At 46.4% G+C, this 20,692-nt stretch overlaps 1 protein-coding gene and 1 long non-coding RNA gene across 2 annotated transcripts in view; one reads left to right on the top strand and one right to left on the bottom strand.

Moving 5' to 3' along the window:
- lpar1 (lysophosphatidic acid receptor 1) overlaps positions 1-5,864 on the bottom strand; it is a 42,889-nt gene extending 37,025 nt beyond the window's left edge. Inside the window, exon 1 of the mRNA XM_086170767.1 lies at positions 5,470-5,864. The gene's annotated coding sequence lies outside the window, so the exon portion shown is untranslated. The remainder of the gene's footprint in view (positions 1-5,469) is intronic.
- Positions 5,865-17,916: 12,052 nt separating this feature from the next.
- On the top strand, positions 17,917-20,293 carry LOC147221074 (uncharacterized). The gene is made up of 3 exons (XR_015107943.1): positions 17,917-18,045; positions 19,724-19,767; positions 19,892-20,293. It is a non-coding gene; the product is annotated as an uncharacterized LOC147221074 (long non-coding RNA).
- The last annotated feature ends 399 nt before the right edge of the window (positions 20,294-20,692 follow it).

Here is a 20,692-nt window from a genome sequence, read left to right on the forward strand (position 1 = left end):
TCTGACAAGGTCAGCTGTTCAAGCCATATCTTCTGATTATAAAGTGAAAGGGGAACATTCGTTCATTCATTGACTCATTGTCAACACCACTTATCCTGGTTGGGATGGAGGCTAACACAACCATTCACCCTGTCATTCACACCTCCAGACCAGCTTGCATGATGCTGCAGACTGTTTTGGGAGTGTGAGGGGAAGCTGGAGAACCTAGAGAGAACCCAGGCAGGAGAACATGGAGAACATTTGTCACATCAGGTTTTGATTTCAAATGTATTTCAATGGAACACAAGATTAATTACCGACAGATGGAGAGACAGAGATATTGATAGATAGATAGATAGATAGATAGATAGATAGATAGATAGATAGATAGATAGATAGATAGATAGATAGATAGATAGATAGATAGATAGATAGATAGATATTCTGCTAGCTTGCTAACTTGCTAGCTTGCTGGATAGATAGATAGATAGATAGATAGATAGATAGATAGATAGATAGATAGATAGATAGATAGATAGATAGATAGATAGATAGATAGATAGATAGATAGATAGATAGATAGATAGATAGATAGATAGATAGAATTAGATACACTCCCATCACAAAACCTGTTTTCTTCTATGTCTGAGAGATGAGACTTTTTAAATACCACTAAGGTCCACAGATGGAGCGGAGAGGTTTGGAGAAGCTTCGAGGCAGGAGGAAACATCTGCCCACCAGATGCCTGATGGTGTGGTTACCAACAAATGACTGATAACCAGAGGAGAAGTTACTAGATGTTGGACTCTCCTGACCTGAGTCCTTGTGTGAGGGCAGCACACCTTGGTAGCCATGTTCTTCATCTTCTTCGAGAGCAAAGATGGATAGATAGTCCGTTAATGGATGGAGACGTCACCAGGCCACCATTTTTCATCTTGGTGCAGGAAAAGCAGGAGAACATAACGTGAGTGACACCTTCCAGACATGACCTGCAGGAGCTACGAGGGCTTTTCTTTTGAAACGTCCATCAATAAACCAGCCTGACCTCCAGGAGACTCCGGCTCTGAGACAACAAAGGTGAGGAGAGACAGAAGATGAAGTCCAGGACGGTGAAGATCAGATGATGACCTCTGTGTTTATTGTGTGTAACCTCCAAAAGCTGCCGTGGCCGCAGGAGACCTCCGTTACCTGGACGTGGAGGCACACTGGACCCCTATGAGAAGAATGGTTGGAATGTAGGACCTCAGACAGTGGGGGGTCTCTGAGGTCCCATTGACCACCACACAGATGGTTCAAGGACCTTCTAGTTTGACGGGTGTCAGGGCTCCTTGGGGAGACATTAAGCAGCTGCCTTCAAGGGGGGACGACCTCTCAGGACCTTAGAACTCCAAGCACCAATTTCAAGTGCTTCTAAGAAGACATCCTCAGGAGTCAGGTCAGACCAAGGTAAATTTCACTTTTTAAAGGATGCTATATCCAAAGCAGCTCCTCTGGTTGCTGTGGAAACCCCACTGAGCTCCCTGCCAGGCGCTTCATATTTGGCCCGTAGCCGTGGTGAAGGTGCGAGGAAGACGTGAACACATACGAGTCTGAGGACTAATGAAAACTCGGCCAAGAAGTAAATCATCCGCCAGCCCCACTCGGTTTTTTGCCATGCAGATGGGTTTGCTGATAGAAAGGATCACGGCTGACGTTTCTGCATTTCGAGGCCTTAGAACCCTGCTTTAAAAGCCCCACCATGAGTTCTTCATGTCTTCTCCTCAGTCCTTGGGTTCTCTCGTGTCTCTCTTTCCCCCGACCAGTTGAGGCAGAAGGCTGCTCACATCGAGGTGGGATCCGTCAAATGTTGCTGCCCCGTAAAAGGCTTGGGGAATGTTGGGTTACCGTGGTTCATCTAAAAGATCTACCTGCTCTACATTTGCAAGACAAGATGGCGGCCTGGAGGACGCTGGCGCGTTTGGCTGCCGCTTCCCGCTCTCCAACCAATCAACCAAACCAAAGACAAAGGCTCATCTGGACAATCTCCAGCAAGCTACCAAACTACCAGGTGAAGCTCGCCGACCTGAGCAGGCTGGCTAGCTAGCTGGCTTCTCAAAACTCCAGATTGCGACGGCGACCTGAGCAGGCAGGCTGGCTGGCTAGCTAGCCGGCTAGCCTCTCGAAACTCCGGATCCTGACGGCAACCTGAGCAGGCTGGCTAGCTGGCTAGCTAGCCGGCCAGCCTCTAGAAACTTCGGATCCCGATGGTGCCTAGCAAGACGGCATTTCCATCGGCCGAAATCTTCTTGCTCCTCCTGCTCCACCATCTCTCCCTCCACCAAAAATCCATCTCCGACATCCAGCTCCAGCACTTGCCTCCTCACAGCAGCACGACACTCAGCTGCACACCGGCGAAGCTCCTCCAGCTTGTCCCTGGACTGGCGCTCATCGCCACACTCTGCAATTATGGACTTCTTCCCAATAATTCTGTGTATGTTCTGTTCCTTCTGTTTTTTACTTGTGAAGCGTCTTTGAGTGTCGTGAAAAGCGCTATAAAAATCCCATGTATTATTATTATTTATTATTACATAGGAAGGGCCACCAGACAACTGGTTTGGGATTTGGAGATATAAAAATCAAATGACCGGAATCTGAGTTTGCAAAAAAAGCAAACTGACCCTCAGGGTAAACAAATAACAAATCATTTCCAGTGATTTGAAACTCCAGGAAGTTGGAGTTGATCCTTCATAAGGACTCTGACTTCTTCGGAGATAGGGTTGCTAGCAAACCTTTGTGCTATGTATGCTCTGCACGGAAACATGTTGGCTTGGGGGGACCGTGACTGGTGCTCAAAAACCCTGGGCTGCAGGATGTTCGAATGCCACTTTATTCCAGATGATCGGCTCCTTCTGCACCTCCAAGAGCACTGCGAGGACTCCTGCCCTTAATCCGCCTTCTGAAGGGTAAATAATGATGGCGTCGGACACCCCCCGGTGCTGCTGTCTGCTGGGGTCACACTACGTCCGCCCTCTCCGGTATGGACACACAAATAAACACACCGATGACACACACACACACACACACACACATGCCCTCTGGGCTCAGATCACGACTAATTGGGTAACATCAAAAGAGCCGAGAAGGAGAAGAAGGAGGAGGAGGAGCCTTCGCTGTGGCAGAGACGACTAATTAAGAAGATTTACGTCCATCTCTGCTGGAGTCTCCAGCTTCTCCTCCAGGTGTGCTGTTGATCTGTTTGTTTTCATGGTGTGCTGAAGGACAGCTGATGGCAGAACCAGCATAAACACAGAGGTCTGTTCTATAGATCAACATCTCATGTTCTCACACCTCCATCACCAGCTCCAGCATCTCCAGCCATTTGGTTTTAAATTAGCATCAAACCTCTCATCAAACGTCCTCACTTTTCCTCTTTAAAATCCTAAAAACAACGACCGGTGGGGATGAGAGATGATCTTTGTCACACCGCTGTCACAAACATTAGCATCGCTAACATAGCCTTGCTAGTTCTTTCTTTCATAACAGATATCAAGTAGGTCCTGCAGGCTTTAAGTTCACCTGGTTGGTCTTATGGCACAGAAAATATACTGCTCAAAAAAATAAAGGGAACACTTGAACAACACAATGTAACTCCAAGTCAATCACACTTGTGTGAAATCATAGTGTCCACTCAGGAAGCAACACAGATTCATTTTGACTTGTTTTAAGGACATTACATCAAAGTTGGATCAGCCTGGAGTTTGTTTTTACACTTTCATTTTGAGTGTGATTCCTAATCCAGACCTCCATGGGTTGATACAATTGATTTCCATTGATCATTTTGGTGTGATTTTGTTGTCAGCACATTCAACTGTGTAAAAAGCAAAGTATTTCATAAGAATATTTCATTCATTTAGATCTAGGATGTGTTTTTTAAGTGTTCCCTTTATGTTTTTGAGCAGTGTAGAATTGGACCCTTAGAAAGCCAGAGGTTTTCTGGTTCTCCGACCCAAAGGAAGGGTACGGGTAACTCCGATCGTAGGTGGCCGTGATGGATCGTACAACTGGATACCACTTCAACCAGGCTTAGGTTTCCCATCTTTGCTGAAAGAAAGGGAATCGCGAGACAGATGCTGAACTGAGAGAACTTCATGGGTGAAAAAACAAACACAGTTGTTTCCCAGGGGGGTTAAAGGTCGAGGGGCGCTGGAGGTGGGAGAGGTTTAATCTATGCCAGTATCTGTGAGAAGCAACGTGTTCCTCGTCCTTCAAGGCAGAACGTTCCCCCGGAGCGGCGTCAACCCTCCATCCATAATCCACATCACCTTCGGATCGAGATGGAGACACGATGAAGATGGAGCTCCTCATCCGCCAAAGTCAGTAAGAGGTCACATGACCCCCCCGACCAGGAAGTGAAGCAGCCGAGATGAATCTGATACCATCACACCCCTGTTTTCTACACCCACATATTAGAACCTTCAACCAAGTTGGGAGGACACACACACACACACACACACACACACACACACACAAACAAACACACACAAACACACAGCCGGGGAGTCAGGCGTTATGGATTTAATCTGCTCTAGAACTCTGGGGATGTGAAAACATCAGAACTTTTCAGCTGTGGCTGATTTGGAAACCATGCTTGAGGCGACATAAGCAGCTGGACAGATGTGGAAAAGATGTTGCAGGAGATAAGAACCACACACACACACACACACACACACACACACACACACACACACACACACGGATTGTCTTGGCGACACTACAGATAATTTTCAAAGACCTCCGCTCGGATCATTTCCTCCTTCTCTTTCCTTCAGAGCAGCTTTGGACCTCACACTTGTCCCATGGTAAATTCACACACACACACACACACACACACACACACGCATCCACACACACATGCGCGTGCAAGCACACACACACACATTCATCACCACCCACAATCATTGTGAGCTAAATGTCACTTCTTTGATGTAAATGCACAAGAGCTCTTATGTGTATGTGTGTTGTTGAAACACACACACACGCACACACACATACACACACACTCCAGGTTGAAAGTAAGGAGGCCCGAGGAACGTCTGAATAATCCCAGTCTGGATTAATCTGGATTTGATGGAGAAGTGGCTGCTTTGCGTTTGGAGGACTTCCACCTCTGGATGGAGCGTAAAATCAACACAGATGGCAGGTTCGTGTGTGTGTGTGTGTGTGTGTGTGTGTTGTGTGTGTGTGTGTGCGCGCTTCAACAACAATAAAAAAAAATAAAAAAAAGCTGTGGTGCAACAAGTCCCTCATTCCACGTGCACGGACGCGCACACGCCCGCCGGGGTATCGGCGCGACCGCAGCCGCCAGCGCAGCATCGATCCGGGGCCGACGTCTACGTGGCAGGTAGGTCACCGCACCGGGGGACGGAAACGGACGGAGGAAGGAGAGAGAAAGAGAGAGAAGAGGGAGAGATGGAAGGAGCGAGAGGGAGCGAAGGGAAAATAACTTCTTACTTTTTCCTGTGAGGGCGGAAGGTGGCGGATTACAGCTGCCGGCTCGACTCGGTTCGACTCGGCTACTCTCGGCTTGGTTCGGTTCCACTCGGCTCCGTTCGGCTCCGCTCGGCTGCGTTCGGTCGGGTTCGGGGCGCCGGAGGCTCCTCGGTCACAGCAGCAGCGGCGGCGGGGCGGCAGGCGGAGAGTCCGGCAGGCGGCCAGGTGAGCCAGGCATCCTACGGCCGGGCCGGGACCCGCTTCTCTCTCCTCCGGGAAACAGACCGCGGACTTTCTTTCTCTTTCCCTCTTTTTCCTCTCTCTTCCACCAAGTGAAGTTCCTCCTGGTTGTGTCCCGGTGAAGCGGCCCTGATGCTCCTGCTCCGCCCCGCTCCGTGCCTCTCTGCGCTGGCGCCGAACTCCCGACAACTTCTCCCTCCCTCCCTCTCTCTCTCTTTCTCTCTCTCTCTTTCTCCTCCTTCTCCCCCCTCACACACTCTGCAGGAGGGGATCTTTCTGTCTGCACAAGACCATTTTTCTTCCAGATATGAAACAACTCTTCTTTTCTTGTGCGCACAGATAATATAGACCGTCTTTTTTTTTTCTCGTCAGGCGGAGTTTTACCTCCTCAAAGTCTAATTGGGAGCAGGTTTTCTTTTCCCGGTAACCTTGTTAACAGAGAACGAGGGAGGAAAGACGGGTGGGATGGAGGATCCACAGCGAGGGGCTCAAAGACATCCTGTGTACTTTTTCAATTAACCTTCAGCATTAATGCAGGGAATAGTCTTCCCATGTGAACCCATCCCCTCCAGCAAAGCCTTCACTGATTGGTAGAGGCAGCAGTTCTGCGGATGTCTAGTCTGAAGGCATTTCTCCATCTGTGAGCACTTAGCGAGGTGTTGGAACCGGCGGCCGGGCCGTCGAGCAAATGGGGTGCGAAAGCCACAAGACGCGAGGTTACGTAAGATCTTCTCATTGGCCTCATGAGGAGTCCATACACCGCAAAGCCACAGGAGACCGTGGTCAAAAGGAGCGTTTGATTGGTCGAGGCTTTCTCTTCTTGGAGATAAACCCGCCTCCCTCCGCCACGGATGTTCTCCTGAGACCGTCCTCCAGAGTGACCTCAGAAGATCAGACCAAGTCATCGGCCCGGTTTTGAATCAGAGGTCGTTTGCGTTCCATCCTGGAGAACCTGCTTCTCCATCCATGTGAGGAGAAGATCGCATCTCCACCTCGCAGACCTGTTGCTTCTCCAGCTTCCATTTCTCCGTGCCTCCACGTTCAAATATTATGCAGAAGTAGTGCTTCCTTGAGAGAATCTTAGATTAAATACGCCAACGTATTTCTCATCAAAGATATTAGAAGATCTGCAGAAGGATGAAGTTCTCCCAGGTTCTTTCCTGGACTCCTTTCTCTGAAACCTCGAGGTGTGAAAGCGCTCTCTAAGTGTTGCCCCAGGACTGCATTCTCTCCCTCTTTAATTACGTTTCTAAAAGTACCTCTCGCATTGTGTGCGTTGACAATGAGACCTCAGAACTTTATGGGATTTAAAAAAAGAAAAAGCTGGTGTTGTTTTCATTCTTTCAGGCTTTTTAAATTTCTCCCAGCTGACGGCGGCTCAGCTTTTTCCAAGGATGGAGGGCGCGTCTGCTGAATAAACACACGGACATAAAGTCGGGTCCTCCGACGGGGACGGGGTTCACCTTCTGTCCGACGGAGGAGAAAGAAAAACCTGGACGTTTGAATATCCGACGCCCTTCGTGAACAGAGATCTAATAATAGCTGGTTGGTATCAACAAGTGTTATTTTAATGCAAACTCTGAGCCCGGAGGCCACTTTTTTCCAAGATACAATTTTTCTTCAAGTCGCAAGAATAAAATGACAGATCTTCAGCGTAATGGCTTTTGCTGCCACTCGTAGGCGAAAATGTACGAGGACAAGGCTCATTGATGCTCGAGGTCAAGGCCTGTCCATCTCCCGCCTTTGCTTCCTGTGTCATCCTCTATGTTAGCCTAAAGCTAGCAGATGCAGTACCACTGGAAGTCCTAGGGGGCAGTACTGACAAATACGCTCGAGTGCAACCTGGTGACGGGAGCAGAGAAGAAGAAAACAACATGTCTGAAGAGCCAGGGAGGTGAATTCTCAAGCCACATCTAATGCCAGAATGGGAATGAATTCTTCATCAGCACCTCCACAAATGCCATCTTTGTTATCGTCAGAAACTGAACTTGGAAGTCCGAAGTAAACTCTGAGCTCTGCACTGCCCTCTCGTGGATGTATTGCACAACACCGATGGCAGCTTAAAGCAGTAAGTGGAAGTGACATCTGATGACGTTTGAAATTTATGCACCTGTTTACATACAGAACCTGAGCAAACATGGGTGTAAAGACAGTAGAAGGACCCTCACAGCTAGCATACATGTTTTGCACCAGTCTAACATACTTCTCTGCCACTCCAGATTTTCTCTCTTGGCACCCTGTCACATGCTTTTTCTAAATCTACAAAAACAAATACCGCATCTGTAGTAGTCTTTCGAGGCATGAAGCCATACTGCTGTTCACGAGTGCTGACTTCTGCTCTCAGTCTAGTTTCCACTACTCTTTCCCATAACTTCATTGTATGGCTTATCAACTTAATCCCTCTATGGTTCCCACAATTCTGCACATTCCCCTGATTCTTAAAAATGGGCAGCATCACACTTTGTCTTCATTCTACAGACATCTTCTCACTCTCTAAAATCCTGAAGAATAACCGGTCAGAAACTCTACCGCTGCCTCTCCTAGACACTTCCACAACTCCACAGGTATATCATCAGGACCAACTGCCTTTCCACTCTTCATCGTCTTCAATGCCTTCCTCACTTCACTTTTACTTATCTCTGCTACTTTGTGATCAACAATATCTTCTAGCCCTCATCTTCTACTCTTGTCTCTCTTTCATTTTCCACAATCATCAGCTCTTCAAAGTATTCTTTCCGTCTTCCCATCACTCTTCTAGCATCTGTCAATATATTTCCCCCTCTTTCCCTCTCCTTAATCAACCAGACCTGTTGTACATTCTGCCCATCTTTACCTCTGTTTTGCCAAACTGTATAGATCATTCTCTCCCTCCTTACTGTCCAACCGAGCATACAAGTCATCGTATGCCCTTTGTTTTGCCTTTGCTACCTCTATCTTTACCTCACATTGTATCTCTCTGTACTCCTGTCTGGTCTCTTCAGTCCTCTCAGTATCCCACTTCTTCTTTGCTAACTGCTTTCTCTGTATGTTCTCCAGTACGTCCTCATTCCACCACCAAGTCTCCTTATCTACTTTCCTTCCAGATGACACACCAAGTACTCTCCTACCTGTCTCCCTGATAACACTAGCTGTAGTTGTTCAATCATCTGGAAGCTCTCCCTGACAACTCAGAGCCTTTTTGAACTCCTCCCTGAAAACCAACACTTTTCCTTTTTCAACTTCCACCACTTTGTCCTTGCACTGCCTTTGTCCTCTTGATCTTCCTTGTCACCAGAGTCATCCTAAAAACCAACATCCTATGCTGTTTGGCTACACTCTCACCTACAACTACTTTGCAGTCGCTGATCTCGTCAATACAAGATGTAGTCTACCTGCGCGCTCCTACCTCTGCACTTATAAGTTACCCTATGTTCCTGTTTTTTTCTGGAAAAAAGTGTTCACTACAGCCATCCTTTTTGCAATATCTACCACCTTCTGTCCCTCTGCGTTCCTATCCTGGATACCAAATCTGCCCATCACTTTTTCATCCCCTCTATTGCCTGCCCATTGAAGTCTACACCAATTACCTCTCTCATCTCTGGGGATATTCTGCATCACTTCATCTAGCTCATTCCAGAACTTCTCTTTCTCCTCAAACTCATATTTCAGACTCCCAAGTCTACCTAACCTTCTTTTCACCTCCAGAACATTCCTAATAAACTCTACCTTCAAGATAACTCCTACTCCATTTCTATTCCTGTTAGTACCATGATAGTACAACTTAAAGCCTGCACTTAAGCTTCTAGCCTTAGGACGCCCTGTGTGTGATGATGACCTTTGACCCCCTATATCCACTTTCCTTCTCTGCATCATATCGACCAACTCTCGACCTTTTCCTGCCATAGTCCTTATATTCAAATTCCCTTCTCTCAGTCCCAGACTCTTGACTTTCCTTTTCTTTCTCTGCTTCCAAACAAGCCTTCCTCCTTTCCTTCTTTGACCTACAGTAGCCCAGTATCCATTGGTACCCTGTAGGTCACATGTATCAAACTCAGGCCTGCGGGCCAAATTTGGTCCGCAGTGTAATTATAATTGGCCTGCGAGATTTTACATCATCGTTATTAATGACCCGTCAATCTGAAGCGCTGATAACACAATACTACACAATACTACACAATACCACAGATCCCATGATGCAACGCTTCAGCTGCCTTGCCGTGCTTTTCCCGCGTCAATCAAGTCTAGCCTCTGTTGTTGTAAGTTATTACAAAGATAGTCCCTCACAATGCCGACGAGAAAAGTTGATTCTGAAAACAGAGCCTTTAAAAAACGATGGGAGGCTGAGTATATGTTTACTGACATTGCCGGTAAACCCGTGTGTCTTATTTGTGGAGCTAATGTGGCTGTAATCAGAGAATACAATCTGAGACGGCACTTTGAGACAAAATATAAGGATAACCTGAAAGACCTGGATGCAGAGCAGAAGAAACAGAAAGCAGAAGAGTTACAGAAGAATCTAAATATTGGACATTAAATCGATGCACGGGACGACTGGAAACAACATTTTTGAAAACGTATGTGTTCAGATAACTTGTATAATTTTGACATGGGATATTTTCGAGAGCGAAATCTTTTGGTATATTTAAAAGTTTATTTTTTTATATACATTGACATAGAAGCAAAGGAATTTTGATTTTATTTTGATGTTTATTTGTTCATATTTCTAGCATGTAGAACTTAACAAAATATAATAAAAAATAATATATATAATGCAGCCTCAGGGCGGCACTGGCCCGTGCCTCTCCAAGCCTGCCTTGGGGGGGCACGGAGCAGTGTCTCCCTGTGCCGGTCCCAAGCCCGGATAAATGCAGAGGGTTGCGTCAGGAAGGGCATCCGGCGTAAAACTTTTGCCAAAACCAAATATGCGAGACAACCAAAACTATACCATACCGGATCGGTCGCGGACCGGGTTAACAACGACCTCCATTGGTACTGATGACCTACAGGGTACTAATGGAAATTGGGCTACTGTGGGTCGAAGAACAAGAACAAGAAGAAGAGGAGGAGTGCGTGTTCGGAAGCAGAGAGAGAGGAGGAAAGGAAAGAGTCTGGGACTGAGAGTAGGGACTTTGAATGTTGGGACTATGACAGGAAAAGGTAGGGAGTTGGTGGACATGATGCAGAGAAGGAAGGTGGATATACTGTGTGTCCAGGAGACCAGGTGGAAAGGTAGTAAGGCTAGAAGCTTAGGAGCAGGCTTTAAGTTGTACTATTATGGTACTGACAAGAAGAGAAATGGAGTAGGAGTTATCTTGAAGGAGGAGTTTGTTAGGAACGTCCTAGAGGTGAAAAGAATGTCAGATAGACTTATGAGTCTGAAACTGGAAATTGAAGGTGTGATGCTCAATGTTGTTAGCGGCTATGCCCCGCAGGTGGGATGTGAATCTGAAGAGAAGGAGAAGTTCTGGAATGAGTTGAATGAAGTGATGCAGAATATTCCCAGAAATGAGAGAGTGGTCATTGGTGCAGACTTCAATGGACATGTTGGTGAAGGCAATAGAGGGGGTGAAGAAGTGATGGGCAGATTTGGTATCCAGGATAGGAATGCCGAGGGACAGATGGTGGTAGATTTTGCAAAAAGGATGGAAATGGCTGTAGTGAACACCTTTTTCCAGAAAAAAACAGGAACATAGGGTAACTTATAAGAGCGGAGGTAGGAGCACTCTCTCCCTCCTTACTGTCCAACCAAGCATAGAAGTCATCGTGTGCCCTGTGTTTTGCCTTTACTACCTCTATCTTTACCTTACGCTGTATCTCCCTGTACTCCTGTCTGGTCTTTCCAACCAAGCATACAAATCATCGTATGCCCTGTGTTTTGCCTGTACTACCTCTATCTTTACCTTACGCTGTATCTCCCTGTACTCCTGTCTGGTCTTTCCAACCAAGCATACAAGTCATTGTATGCCCTGTGTTTTGCCTGTACTACCTCTATCTTTACCTTACGCTGTATCTCCCTGTACTCCTGTCTGGTCTTTCCAACCTAGCATACAAGTCATCGTATACCCTGTGTTTTGCCTGTACTACCTCTATCTTTACCTTACGCTGTATCTCCCTGTACTCCTGTCTGGTCTTTCCAACCTAGCATACAAGCCATACAAGTAAAAGAAGAGAAGAAGGAACTATCTGGTTTAATTAGAGCTCTAAATGTGATGTTCTCATACAGGGACTCACGGTCACACAAATAAGTCATGGGCTGAGCGTCACTTCCATACCTTCTGCTTTTTTGTGCTTAATGCTCCAAAGCAGGCGCAGATGTTGATGTTTGACCTATTTGGAAGGTCCGTGGAGGCGGAGCACCAGAGGATTCCATCCCAAGCTCACGGACACCCTGAACCTAGAAGTCACATGAAACTCAAAAAAGGGCCATTCAGGGAAATGTGAGAGCAGAAGGTAAACATAAAAATGTTTAAAAACACAGGAACCGGGCAAACGGACTCAGGTGCTTGGCGAGGCCCTATGTGTCGGTAACCCTTGTAGATAAGAGACGGTCTGGAGTGTGTGTGTGTGTGTGTGTTTAAACACACTAATGGCTCCTGATACGAGGCCTGCTTTTAAATATACACTTATGATGGCTCAGAACACGATGAGAATCTGATGGATTCAACCAGGCGGAGGCAGAGGGTGGAGTTTGTGTGTGTGTGTGTGTGTGTGTGTGTGTGTGTGTGTGTGTGAGGGGTTGTCAGCCACACCAGAGTACAGGAACTTTGGAAGGCCGGGTTGTGTTTCAGCGGTGGAGCCACAGAGCAAGGGGTTAAGTTGGGTGAAGGAGAGGAAATGGAAGAAAAGGGTGGATGCAGACGAGAGAGGGCTCCATAAACAGCCGGTGTGTGTGTGTGTGTGTGTGTGTGTGTATGTGTGTGTGTGTGTGTGTGTAACTGGGGGGGTGAGATCACAAAATAAATAATACTTATAAAGTGACTCTGAAACCAGCTGATTGATATCCAGTGGAAATCTCTTGACTCCAGTGCAGCGCACGTCGTCTAACAGAAACGGCAGCCAACTATAGCACACACACACACACACACACACACACACACACACACACACACAAAACCAAAACTCCTCCTCCAATGAAGAGGAGTAGGTTTACCAGGGCGAGGTCAACGATGACGATGGCTGGAAGTCAATGACAAGATGGGTTGCTGGTGTTGACCATAAGAGGAGTCCTTGCCATGATGACACTCAGACTGTTTGCACAGGCGAGTGTGTGTACGTGTGTGTGTGTGTGTGTGTGTGTGTGTGTGCACGCGTGCGTGTGAGTGCGTTTCTACCCATCAGCCAATGTGACTTCCCTCATCTCAGGTAAAGACAGAGGATAAAAACCTGCCTCCCCTTGTTCATGGACTCTGGTTTACGGCCTCACACACACACACACACACACTCTCACACACTCTTCGTTGCTGACGTTGTAAAAGATGGGGAAACAAACAAAAACCTGAGATAGACCCGATTCACGTTCCCGCTGGAATCCCTCAAGGAGATCAGGAGAGCTTCGAGAAGCATCGCGTTACGTTCAGGCTTGGAGGCGGAGCTTCGGTGTTCCTGAAGAGGAACAATTCCACTATCGAGTGATGAAACATGAAATAATGACATTTGCAGATTGTTTGGTTCTAAGTGCTTCTCAAGCTGCTACTGTGTGGATTGTCGATCGGGCTGAATTTGCAAATAAAACCTACGTCGATGCGACGGAGGAGGTCGAGGAGGCAGGGCGTACATGGAAAGGAGACGAAAGAAGGTTAGCAGAAGCGAGACGGAATACATGTGTGGAAATGAGAGGAAACCAAGTGGAATGGTGAGGCTGTGGGGAGTGGAGATGTTGAAGGTGCAATGGAAAGGGTGGAGGAAAGGTGAAGAAACGATTCTGGGGTGACAAAAAAGTATGAAAAGAAAGGTGAAGGTATCAGAGAGACCAGCCATGACCTATAAATGAAGAAGAAGACCATACCATTTGTGCAAAGCAAAATAAACATTTGGACCAAACCATAGCTGCTGTAAATTGGGATGTACCCATTTGAGGACATTGGGGCTTCTTGATAATAATAATAATAATAATACATGGGATTTTTATAGCTAGCTAGCCAGCCTGCCTGCTCAGGTCACCGTCGGGATCCGGAGTTTCGAGAGCCCAACTAGCTAGCCAGCCAGCTCAGGTCACCGTCGAGATCCAGAGTTTCGAGAGGCTAGCCAGCTAGCCAGCCAGCCAGCCAGCCTGCTCAGGTCGCCGTCGGGATCGGGAGTTTCAAGAGGCTAGCTAGCCAACCAGGCTGCTCAGGTCGGCGAGCTTCACCTGGCAGTTTGGTAGGTTGCTGGAGATTGTCCAGGTGAGCCTTTGTCTTTGGTTTGGTTGATTGGTTGGAGAGCGGGAAGCGGCAGCCAAACGCGCCAGTGTCCTCCCGCCCGCCATCTTACCATGTCAAGTAAAAGGAAAGTTGGCGAAGAGCACTGATTGTAAACCCTCCATGGAAGTGATGACACTTCCAAACATCTCATAAAGAAACCACACCTTGCTGTGGAGAACAGCTAGGCCAAAGTATCACCATTAGTTTGGTGAAATTTGGAGCTCAGAAACATCAGGAGTGAGATTTGAGTGACATGGTGAAGATGATTAGCATTATTCGCTAATGGCAACGGCAGCTTGCCATCCTATCTGATGTCCACCGGAGGAGTTCAGATGGTCACACCTTCTGGTTCTCACCAGGCCATCGGTGCGGTCGCGTTGCGTTCCCTTCTAATAAGAAGCAGGTTGCCGATCGTGCTAACGTTGCTAACGTAGTCCCTGCCGGAGCGCCGTGGCATGGAAAAGCCATTCGAGCTGACAGAGAGGCCTTTTCATTCGCAGGCTGAGCTCAGGTTCACATCAGGAACCAATTACTTCCAGCCGTTCTCCTCGGAGTAGCTGAAGACCCCAACCCCCAAGACTTCCCTCTCCATCCCCCCGCCTGTCTTTGTCCCACCATCCCTCCCCAAATGCTATCTGCCTCCTCGGACTGCTCGATCCTTCCCTCTCCTCCCTCCTTCTGTCTGGTTCTCCCCGCCGGGCACCTCCTCCCCTCCGGAGCCGGGCCTCCTTTTCCTTCCTGTCTCCTTCTCTATCTGTTTTCACTCTTTCTCCTCCACCCTTTTCCTGCCGGCTTACCTTACTTTAAAAAAAGAAGGGGGGGAAAAAAAAAAAAAAAACCCTCTCTCTTGCTTTTTTTTTTTTTCTCTCTCCCTTTCCTCTCCAACCCCCACATGCTACCTAGTTCAGTCTTTCAATACCACGTTTCTTTTTGTCGTTTTTATCCCACTCGTCACGGACGCCCTTCGCTTCCCTTTGGACTTTTAAAAGGCACAGAGCCACCGACCTGGGATCTTTGTGTCGGTGTCCGTTAGTTAGGTATTAATTGATTTATTAATTCATTCATCTGTTATCTTTGCAACCAAAAATGCACTCAGGATTGCCAGAAGCAAGGCTCATCCTGGACAGATCAACCATTGGGCCGCACGGCATACAACTATTCACCCTCTCACCCGTCTCATAGATAAAACATTCTACATCAAGATAACACATCAATAATACAAAGATAATATTCAGCTGTGGTATCTTTAGATAATTTTGAATAATCCATATCCTGGGTCTGTCTAATGCCTAGAGTGAACATAGGCATCTCCTCAGTCGGCACATTACACCTGTTTGTTCGCCTGAAATCTTCTCAGTCAGAAAGAAGCAGTTTGTGTCCAGTAATGGCAGGTTTTCATTTTCAAACGTATTGAAACTCTGTCTGCTGGCAGGCGTGTCAGGAACAGTGCGCACACACACACACATACACACAACTACACGTGCACAGCTGCACACACTCTACTGTGCCATGTCTGTGGTTCACAGTCTTGCGGCGTGGTACCATGTAAACACACCACTCAGTAGCATGGTTGCGGTAACCCTCAATTCTTATACTCCGCCGGCTTTACCCTCCACCCCCTCTTCCCATCTTTCTCCGCTGCCAGTTTTCCCCTCCAACCCCCTCTTCCATCTTTCCCTCCCGCATCCCTCTGTCCTGCTGACTCCATCTGCACAGCTCCCTTGGATTTAGCAGATGTTAATCGATATATCCGTGAGATGGTACAGTTGCCTCTGCTCTTCCCTGCTGAAGTACATGTACTTCTTCTGTTCCCTGTCTGAGGTACATTTACTTCTGCTCTTTCCTGTCTGCAGTACATGTACCTCTGCTCTTCCTCGTCTGCAGTCCATGTGCTTCTGCTCTTCCCCATCTGAAGTACATTTACATCTGCTATTCCGTGTCTGTAGAATATGTACTTCTGCTCTTCCCCCTCTGAAATACATGTACCTCTGCTCTTCCACGTCTGCAGTACAAGTACTTCTGCTCTTCCCCGTCTGAACTACATGTACCTCTGCTCTTCCACGTCTGCAGTACAAGTACTTCTGCTCTTCCCCGTCTGAAGTACATGTACCTCTGCTCTTCCCCGTCTGCAGTACAAGTACTTCTGCTCTTCCCCGTCTGAAGTACATGTACCTCTGCTCTTCCCCGTCTGAAGTACAAGTACTTCTGCTCTTCCCCGTCTGAAGTACATGTACCTCTGCTCTTCCCCGTCTGAAGTACAAGTACTTCTGCTCTTCCCCGTCTGAAGTACATGTACCTCTGCTCTTCCACGTCTGCAGTACAAGTACCTCTGCTCTTCCCCGTCTGAAGTACATGTACCTCTGCTCTTCCATGTCTGCAGTACAAGTACTTCTGCTCCTCCCTGTCTGCAGTTGCATTAACCATGAGCAATGCCTGGGGAGTAGTTAGGAGTTCAGTGTCTCGCACAACAACACACCTCAGCAAGCTAGAAGGAGCACAGAAATTGATCTAGTTATGTTTTGGTTCTGAGATGCCTGCTCCAAACCACTAAGTTGCACCATCACTAAAACATTCCTGTTCAGACGTAGGATTAGAACCCAGAGAACGGGAGACAGAGAAATGGGAGAGAACCCAAGCAGGAACATGGAGAGCAGGACGACTCCAAAGAGAAAGATTGAATAATGAATGATTCTCTGGGTTATTTTTCTTATTATTGGTGAAATGATGGAAATGCTCCACTTCAGGCAACCCGTTCCGAAAAAAAGGGTGTTGCTACTTCCTGTTTAACTTTGCTTATTTTCTTCATCCATGAATATCAACCCTGCAATCCTGTATTTGGGAAAGGTGCATTTAGAATAGTCGAGTCAAGACAGACATACAGTATGTCGATGGCTCCGATCCCAACCCAATCGGCTGAAGACCCTCTCCATGGGGAGCAGGTCTGGACCGCATTCTTTAATATGATCTACAGTAACTCAGCATTCCCCCAGGAGCGATAACTTGGAGACAGTGGCGTGGAAACACCAGGCAAGAACTTTGGATAGATCCAAGTTCAATACGTGTTGCCTTCTGCCTCGACCGTTCGGGGTACAAAGTGCGATAGAGACAGAGGGAGCATGTGGGTCAGGAAGGCCTAATGATCAACTATTATTATACTCGCAGCACTAAGAGCTACATGCTAACAGCTGAAATGATACAATAATAGGTTTAATATCTGTGAAATAAATAATAATGGCGGAAGCCTGGCAAAACCGCGATAATAAAATCCCCTTTCCCATTTAATCCTTGGACATACAAGTTGTGTAAATCCATCAGTAGTAAAGTGGAGAGTTTGTTGGTTCCCACTGTGAGAAGGAGAAAGCCCAATCACTCAGTTGTGTTTTATGTTCCACAAGCTCCAGAGTTTATGAAACGAGGCTGTGCGGGATTTTTTTTTTTTTTTTTTTTAAATTATACATAATCCAGGCCTTCAGACTTAATTCCAGAATAATGTTCAGTGTTCCCCCTCCTGTTGTTATGTAAGGAACAGATAAAGGCGCGCACGTCTGCGCTTACTCAGGCACACATCGTTTCCCCCGCGGACACACAAACAGGCAGACATTCTTGGATAAGAAGCTATTTGTTTTAATGGCAGAAGGGAGGATGTGGATCTACCACCCATTGTGATGCTGTGCTGACTGCTGTGGTTCCCAAGCGTTGTGTAAAGAAAATCTGCCCCTAAAACTCCCCCGTTAGAGACGACCTCTGCTAAAAAACTCAATGTTCACACCACAGCCGCGGCGGGGGAGCTGCGCAAGTCCAGAATAATTGGCTCCAAACTAAACCTTGGGGCAGGTCTTTCGTAGAACTCGGAGCTGCGTAAGGAACATCGAGCCAGACCTCAACGCTCAATTTGTTGTCAGCAGTGTAAGCTAGCTGCCTCCATGTCCACGTCCTCTGCCACGGCATCCCTGTCCAACCCAAACACACCAATCCACAGGTGAGTCATCTCTACGCCCCGAGCTTCGGATTGATACGTTTGCATGTATGTCCTTTGCGTGGTTGGCGAAGCAGGCTGGCTCCGTGCTCTACATCCAGCTGATTCTTCTCTGGTGAGCTACAAGGCTAAAATTAGAACTTTTACGGGTTTCCTTACGAATGTGTGGCCTGCCGGTCCACTCCACTCAGCCGTAAGAAGTGTTTTATTGCAAAGTGTCTGCTCATAGAGCGCTTTCTAGATTGCATTCGCCCTCACTCCGGCGGCAACTAGCCGCTAACCTTTTGACTCTCAGACGCCCCGAGAATAACGGTATGCTTTGCTGTGCATCACAGATTAATGCAAGCTAATTGGGCTCATTCGTTCAGTCATTCATCTCTGGGATACAGGGCATATGACTTACGTGTGAAACCAAACTACTTCATTCGGCCCTCAAAAGAATGGACTCACATTGCACTATTTTGCACTTTGCATTATTTTTTGCACAGTTCCAGAAAAATCCACCCTACTGCTACTGAATTCTATACTATATACCGTATTTTCCGGACTATATGCGCTCCGGAGTACAAGTAGCACCAGCCATAAAATGCGTAACAAAGAAGGAAAAAACATATATAAGTCGCACTGGAGTATAAGTCGCATTTTAAAATCCAACACCAAGAATAGACATTTCATCTTGAAAGGCAACTTAAAATAAAAATAGAATAGGGAACAATAGGCTGAACAAGTATAGCCTATATGACACATAAACAACGAACTGAGAACGTGCCTGCTAGGCTATGTTAACGTAGCATGTTACGGTAAGAGTCATTCAACTAACGATAGCATATAGCACATGCTACAACCAAACAATCGGTTTCTCACTGACTTCAAACTTTCTCTCGGCTGCATATTTCACTACTTCCTGCTTGTAACCTGCAGAATATGATTTTCTTTTCGGTGCCATTTTTGTGCAATAATTCTCCATGTGTGCCATAGTTCCATTGTCTTCTATGCAATGAATATTTTACAGTGCGACATCCTGTACTTATACACATAATAACTACATGTTATCATACACATGTATTTGTAAATACACATGTATATACATTACGTTCATACTATATATTTTTACATACCTTTAACTTTTATTCATTTTGATCTCACATAAAGTAAAGTGTAACAAACCATTTTTTCACTTTTCACTTTTTTACTTCTACTTTTTCCTTTTTTCCTTCTACATATTTATCTATTTATTCTTCTAGATGTTATTTATATTTTTTATATACATATTTTTATATTTTTGCTCTATTTTTTCTGTCTTATATCGCTAACCCAGTGATGCTATTGTCCTGCTCTTTGAGATTGTTTTTGTCTGTTTTTGATTTGAACCAGAGGGCTGCTATCTCTAGATTTAATTGCACTCTGTGTAATGACAAAAATCTTGAATCCTTGAATCTTTTACTTTTTATTTTATTTTTATTATTTGCTATTTTGTTCTTTATTTTTATACAGATTTTAATTCTTCCCCACTTGACTCTGTAGCCGGAGTTGCTTTCAACGAAAAGCAATTTCCCCCTGGAAGATCAATAAAATATTCAGATTTTGTTATTGTACGCTGTTGCTTTTTGCATTAAACTGTACAGAGAACTGCTGCTACTCTCTATATTCAATTCTAATGACATATATTTATATCTTTCAGGTTTTTATGCCGTTATTCTCCATCATTCTTCCGTCTCAGTACAGGTAGATTGTATCTGCATGCACTTTTTACTCTAGAGTTTAATGTTTTTTTTGTTTATTATGCACTTTACTGCTAATGTGCACTGTTCCTTTTTTTTTTTTACAATTCCATGTCACTGTGGGAAAGCGAGGAACCTTAGGAGAGAACATGGAGACTCCACGCAGAAACGCAATCCAATCAGGGACCTTCTTGCTGTGAGGCTCCGCTCCATCGTGCCGCTGGTCACATTAGATTTTAGTGAGATTTGGCAAACCCTTTCAGTGTGTTTTCCAAAGAATATATGAGCTTTGTACCGGTTTCAAATATATATTAAGTTTCATGGGAACTCGAGGTGGAGTGCCAACGTCTCGGCTCCCCCTCGGCCAAGCACCTCAGCAGAACACCGTCCAGCGCCGTTTGTTTCCCTTTGATTCGTCAGCTGTCGGAAAATTGAATAATTTTAAGTTTTTCTCGGAAAAGAAAAGCCAGCGGTAAGCGAAAGAGCCGGGAGGGAACGCAGTGGAGATCACCTCCGTTGTTCCACATGAGTTGTGTCCTCCTGATAAGTCCTGGCAGCACACTCCGGAGGCAGATTTGGAAAATCCAAGACGTTGCTGCGCGACTGCCAGCAGGCGCCAAAACGCAACCAAAGGAAGGGAAAGGTTTTTCTTTTTACTCCTAGAGACTTCTTCTCCTGACCCGATGGCGTTCTGTTTTGTCTCCGTCCACGTGGATCGACCGAGTCGGGCACCTGTAGAACGTCCGTGATGCCGGATGTTGCGTCTCCCCCTGTAATTCAGGTTTCGACCGGTTGGTCGATTGGAAGCACAGAGCGACGTCAGGTTACAAAAATAAACTGGCCCAGGGTTTGGTTGGCGACACCCTGTTTATCCGATAGTAAACCGAGAGGAGAACCGGCCCGTCTGCTGTGACTCAACGCCAAAACAG

Source organism: Fistularia commersonii, chromosome 23 (genome assembly GCF_037954325.1).
Source record: "Fistularia commersonii isolate RoL2024-O1a breed Wild chromosome 23, RoL_Fcom_v1.0, whole genome shotgun sequence".
NCBI classification, from domain to species: Eukaryota; Metazoa; Chordata; class Actinopteri; order Syngnathiformes; family Fistulariidae; genus Fistularia; species Fistularia commersonii.